The following is a 6,020-nucleotide window of genomic DNA, read 5'->3' on the forward strand; positions in this document are numbered from 1 at the left end:
TATTCATACGGGAGATCAAGGAAAAATATGGGGAGTGTCCTACACTACCTTCAGTCAAAATCGGAGGTCGAAGGTCAAAGGTCAATTTTTAAACTTGGTCCGATTGGGCTGTAATTTATACGAGAGATCAAGGAAAATATGGGGAGTGTCAAAACATCTTCAAAATGTTACAAAACTATTTTTCCAACAAAGTTATAATACTCTATAATTATATGTGTGCTGTTATGCATACAGCCATACGGGTATACCTCTAGTCTTACTATAATTTGCCTTATGTTGCGTGTATGTATGTATGTAGGCCCTATGTGTGTAAAAGGCTCCGTCAGTTTTGATCCCAGCCTCGCCAAATTCGCACGGGGGATGCAGAAAAATACGGGGAGTGTCGTAAGCTACCTTCGGTCGAAATCGGAGGTCGAAGGTCAAAGGTCAAATTTTAAACTTGGTCCGATTGGGCTGTAATTCATACAGGAGATCAAGAAAAATACGGGGAGTGTCGTAAGCTACCTTCGGTCGAAATCGGAGGTCGAAGGTCAAAGGTCAAATTTTAAACTTGGTCCGATTGGGCTGTAATTCATACAGGAGATCAAGAAAAATACGGGGAGTGTCGTAAGCTACCTTCGGTCGAAATCGGAGGTCGAAGGTCAAAGGTCAAATTTTAAACTTGGTCCGATTGGGCTGTAATTCATACAGGAGATCAAGGAAAATACGGGGAGTGTCGTAAGCTACCTTCGGTCGAAATCGGAGGTCGAAGGTCAAAGGTCAAATTTTAAACTTGGTCCGATTGGGCTGTAATTCATACGGGAGATCAAGGAAAATACGGGGGGTAACCTAAGCTACCTTCGGTCGAAATCGGAGGTGGAAGGTCAAAGGTCAAATTTTAAACTTGGTCCAATTGGGCTGTAATTCTTACGGGAGATCAAGGAAAATACGGGGAGTGTCCTAAGCTACCTTCGGTCGAAATCGGAGGTCGAAGGTCAAAGGTCAAATTTTAAACTTGGTCCGATTGGGCTGTAATTCATACGGGAGATCAAGGAAAATACGGGTAGTGACCTAAGCTACCTTCGGTCGAAATCGGAGGTCGAAGGTCAAAGGTCAATTTTTAAACTTGGTCCGATTGGGCTGTAATTTATACGAGAGATCAAGGAAAATATGGGGAGTGTCCTAAGCTACTTTCGGTCGAATGCGGGGATCACATTTGGTTGCGATCGGTAAAGGATTGGGCTCAAAATTCGCAAAATGTGCATTTTCAAAAGTCAGTGACCAGGGTATAAACAATTGCACTTGCTGCCTGTGTTCTATAAATAGCTCTGATGCATTCTGATTCATGTACTTGAACTTGGTAAAATCTATATTAAGCCAATGTCTTCCACTGTGGGTTTTGAAGGGTAAAAGGCTCTGTAGCATACGGCCATACGGGTATACCTCTAGTTTACATGTAAACAGGAATAAAAATAAATGTTTGCTTCTGCTCGACCATAGAAAGTAGTCTTTACTCTTGCGCACCCAGTTTGATTTCGTGGGGGAGTTTAAAGAATAAAAATAAAAACACGTTGCCAATTATTTCTTTACCTTAAAAAAACTTTGACAGGTAGTGACATGACACGATATTTTTTCTCTTTCTAGATTAAAAACATTTTCCCCAAATTGATGATTCAACCTTACTGTGGTGGGCACTGGGCCCACTTCTCTAATTCTGTGGGTGGGCCCCATTTTAATGGATTCCTATGAAATTTGCACAGGATGTATACCGTAAAATGGGGTAACTTTGGGCACTTTTTAAACCACTGCTTCCAAACAAAATCAATTAGGCCCTATATTTATAACTCTTTTTTATGACATTAGGGTTCCTTCGAGGAAATTGGACATGAGCGCCTATTATTTCTTCCAAATATTTTTCTTAACAAATTGACACCAAATATGACTAAAAACGATATTGCTGTACGAAAATATGACCATTTAAAAAAATATATTTTAATTTTTTCTGAAAAAAAATGTTAAAAAATGCTCATTTTTGGTAAAAAATCCTGATTTTTTTCGTAAATTGCGAGGAAATTGGAGATGAGCGCCTATTATTTCTTCCAAATATTTTTCTTAACAAATTTACACCAAATAGGCCTATGACTAAAAACAATATTGTACGAAAATATGACCATTTAAAAAAATATATTTAAATTTTTTCTGAAACAAAAATGTTAAAAAATGCTAATTTTTGGTAAAATATCCTGATTTTTTCGTAAATTTTGAGGAAATTGTACATGAGCGCCTTTTATTTCTTCCAAATATTTTTCTTAACAAATTGACACCAAATATGACTAAAAACAATACCGGTATTGCTGTACGAAAATATGACCATTTATAAAAATATATTTGGCCGACCAAAGTTACCCCGCTGACCCCATTTTACGGTACATCAGGTTATTTGTTAACAGATCCCCCATGCATATTTTTTTTTATCTTAGGCCATTTTTGTCCAAAAAAGTGCATTTTTTTGTTTGTTTTGTTGTTGTTTTTTGTTTTGTTTTTTTTGTTGTTGTTTTTGCTGTTTTTGACCAAAATAAAGGTTTCTGTAAAAAAATTGACTCCAACATTTTTCCAATTTGGACAATTTTGAAATTTGACATCTTCAAATCCAAGATGGTTGCCAATTAAATATGCAAATTAGGTGAAAAAATCATTTTCCCCTTTTAGGCCTAATGATCCAAAGGTCCTACAGACCAAATTTGGTCACCATAGCAATTTATTAATAAGTGATTTTCATGAGGGCCTGATCACATGCATGTTAGCACATCAGCGAGGCTATAACAAAGGTGCCAAAATCAATTTAGGCCTACGATCCTCCGGATGAGCAAATCACTGAATAGGCCTATGCCTTTAAGCACCGCTCTAAAGCATTTTATTTTTAATAAATGCATTTTATGGGTTTTCAAAAGTTTTCTAGTTATGGTCAGAGGCTCCGGAAGATTTGTAGCGGGGCATCCCCGGAGGGGGTTCTCCCTGGTTGGAGGTATACGGGGATGTGCCACGGTTTTGGGGTACCTTTTCAACAATTTTGGTATATCAATGGGTGGGTTTTCAGTGGAGACCAATGCGCCCAATTGGGCGCATTTGGGCAAAAGTGCCCCTAAAAGCGCCCAATTATGGCAAATTTGGGTGCTTTTTGGATGTTATTTGTGAAAAATTGGTATACTGATGGGTAGCAAAAACAGCAAAAAGTAGGTAGACCTATAGAGAAAGTCAGCATCCGAAAGTCTGCGTGGCACATCCCCGTATTTTTTTTTTCGAAGACCCCTTCGGGGCATCAATATCCCGGCATCAATACATTCAAAGATCCAAATTTTGAGGAAAAGTCCACTTTTTACAAAATCGCCCCCCCCTTGGAAAAAAGGTCCACTTTTTCCAAATCAGCACCCCAAAAAAAAAATCCTGCGTACGGGCCTGAGTCTAAGAAAAGAAGTTGCAACAGCACCCATAAGCAATGATAAGGTTCTATATCATAATCATAGACAGTAGAGAGAAGGCGAACCTTAAAGATTTAAATAGGCCTAGGTATTTTCTAATTAATTTATTCAAGGACTCATCGCAAACTAATATAAGAAAAGCAAAAAGCAGTGTGACCCGCTTTTGTTCTGTAAAATCATTTTCTTGGCTAAAGAATCTTTTTTTTTTTTTGCTTTTCTACATAGAACATTTGAAGAGTTCTTTATTAAGTGTTCCTTAAAGGTTCTCCAAGCTTAAGGTTTTACAAAGAACCATTTTCTTGGCTAAAGAACTTTTTTGTTCTACAAGAAGTGAAAGAACCCCATGGAAAACCATGCAATGCGGTTCTCTGTATATAAACGTTCTTTATAACCAAAAAAAAGTTTCTTTGTAGAACATGTAAAAATTATTTTTAGAACCAAAAAGGTGTAACATTCCTTTTCACTTTTCTTAACTTTGTGATGAGTCCCTGAATTAATGACTTAGAAAATTCATAGACCTATTTAATTCTTTAAGGGGGTACTACACCCCTGCCCAATTTTGTGCCTATTTTTGCATTTTTCTCAAAAAAATATAGCGCATTGGTGACATAAGATATGTATAGGGGCAAGGCGTTTCCGTACCGTTTTCCTAATCCTTTTAGCGCGTTTTATTTAAAAGGCGCCCCATGAATGTGTGCCAAAAATTTATTGCACAGCCCCTTATGAATTTTACCCTTTGGCGGCGACCAGACATTTTGTGTAAGTCTTTTATTTTTGTCTCAGGTTTTTTGCAATTATTGCAGGGGGTGACATGATTTATATATATATATTTTTGAAATTCCCCCCCCCCCCCTCGTTCCCGGTGTAAATATGACCACTCAAAATTTAATTAAGACCAACAAATTGTTGTTATAGTGTCTATTTTTCAAAAGGAAATCTGTGAACTACTTATATGATCAAATTAGGATGAGTCCAATTCAATGGGTGGATCTACTCTATTTGATCCAATTACACAATCATTTAAATCAAATTAAATACCTCCATATTATGTCCAAACGGAATTAGATGCTTGTCCGTACAGTTCGTCGAAGTTGTAGTTATTAATTAAACGTGTTTATTTTTGAATAATAGGCCTATATGCTTGTTTTCTCCTTTTACCAAATTTGTCGAGTAGGCCTATTATATGTGGTTTGTCAGGGGAAATACACCCACTCGGGGGAAAATTGGGGAATTAAACCATTTTTGAACATGAACAGTAGGCGAATCCGGAAGGGGAATCGAGACCCATGTCCACCAACCCGGGGGGTACTTAACACAAATGACCATACGGGTATGTTCCACCGGAAAGACCCCCCTATTTGGATTTCGCAGATCCGAAAGACTCCTATATTTGAACAAAAAAGACCATTGATTTTGATCATTTCAGCTCTAAAAGACCCAAAAATTGCTCATTCCTCAAATTTCCAGAAAGCCAAGAAAGACCCTTGATTTTGACTGTTCGCAGCTCCGAAAGTCCCCATTTTACTAAATTGTTCGCAGCCCGTTCGCAGCTCCGAAAGACTCCCTTTTACCGGTACGCCGTCAGCTCAGTCCCAAAGAGCCGCCACCTCAAAATTCCGGGGGAACATATACCAACCAAAATTTCTCGATGTGCCTCCCGGCCCCCCGGCCAACCCCTCTCCCTCCGGGCCAACCCTCCCCCACCACCCCCATATCCACACACATTTTCCTCGGAGGGATTATGCTTTAGGATTAAAGTATTGGTATTATTATCAACTAGGCGGTTACCCGTATTTGGCGGTTCTCGGCTGTCGCGATTACCTGACTGATAGCGACTGTACCCACCAAGTTTTATGCCCATAGGACAGTTTTTACTAATTTGACCTCAGATGACCCCTTGTGACCTCAAAATGCCCTTCCAAAATTTGGCTCTAAATGTTGACTGTACCCACCACGTTTCATGCCCATACGACAGTTTTTAGTAATTTGACCTTGGATGACCCAAAAATGACCGTCAAAAAATTTGACTCTAAAAGTTGACTGTACCCGTATTTGGCGGTTCTCGGCTGTCGCGATTACCTGGCTGATGGTGACTGTACTCACCAAGTTTTATGCCCATAGGACAGTTTTTACTAATTTGACCTCAGATGACCCCTTGTGACCTCTAAATGACCTTCCAAAATTTGGCTCTAAATGTTGACTGTACCCACCAAGTTTCATGCCCATATGACAGTTTTTAGTAATTTGACCATGGATGACCCCAGATGACTCCAAAATGACCTTCCAAAAATTTGACTCTAAAAGTTGACTGTACCCACCAAGTTTCATGCCCATACGACATTTTTTACTAATTTGACCTCAGATGACCCCTTGTGACCTCTAAATGACCTTCCAAAATTTGGCTCTAAATGTTGACTGTACCCACCAAGTTGCATGCCCATATGACAGTTTTTACTAATTTGACCTCAGATGACCCCTGGATGACCTCGGGTGATCTTGGCCCACTAACTGAAACAAACTTGTTCTGTCTGAGGTCCAGATGCACCCACCCACCAAGTTTGA

Source organism: Amphiura filiformis, chromosome 6 (genome assembly GCF_039555335.1).
Source record: "Amphiura filiformis chromosome 6, Afil_fr2py, whole genome shotgun sequence".
NCBI classification, from domain to species: Eukaryota; Metazoa; Echinodermata; class Ophiuroidea; order Amphilepidida; family Amphiuridae; genus Amphiura; species Amphiura filiformis.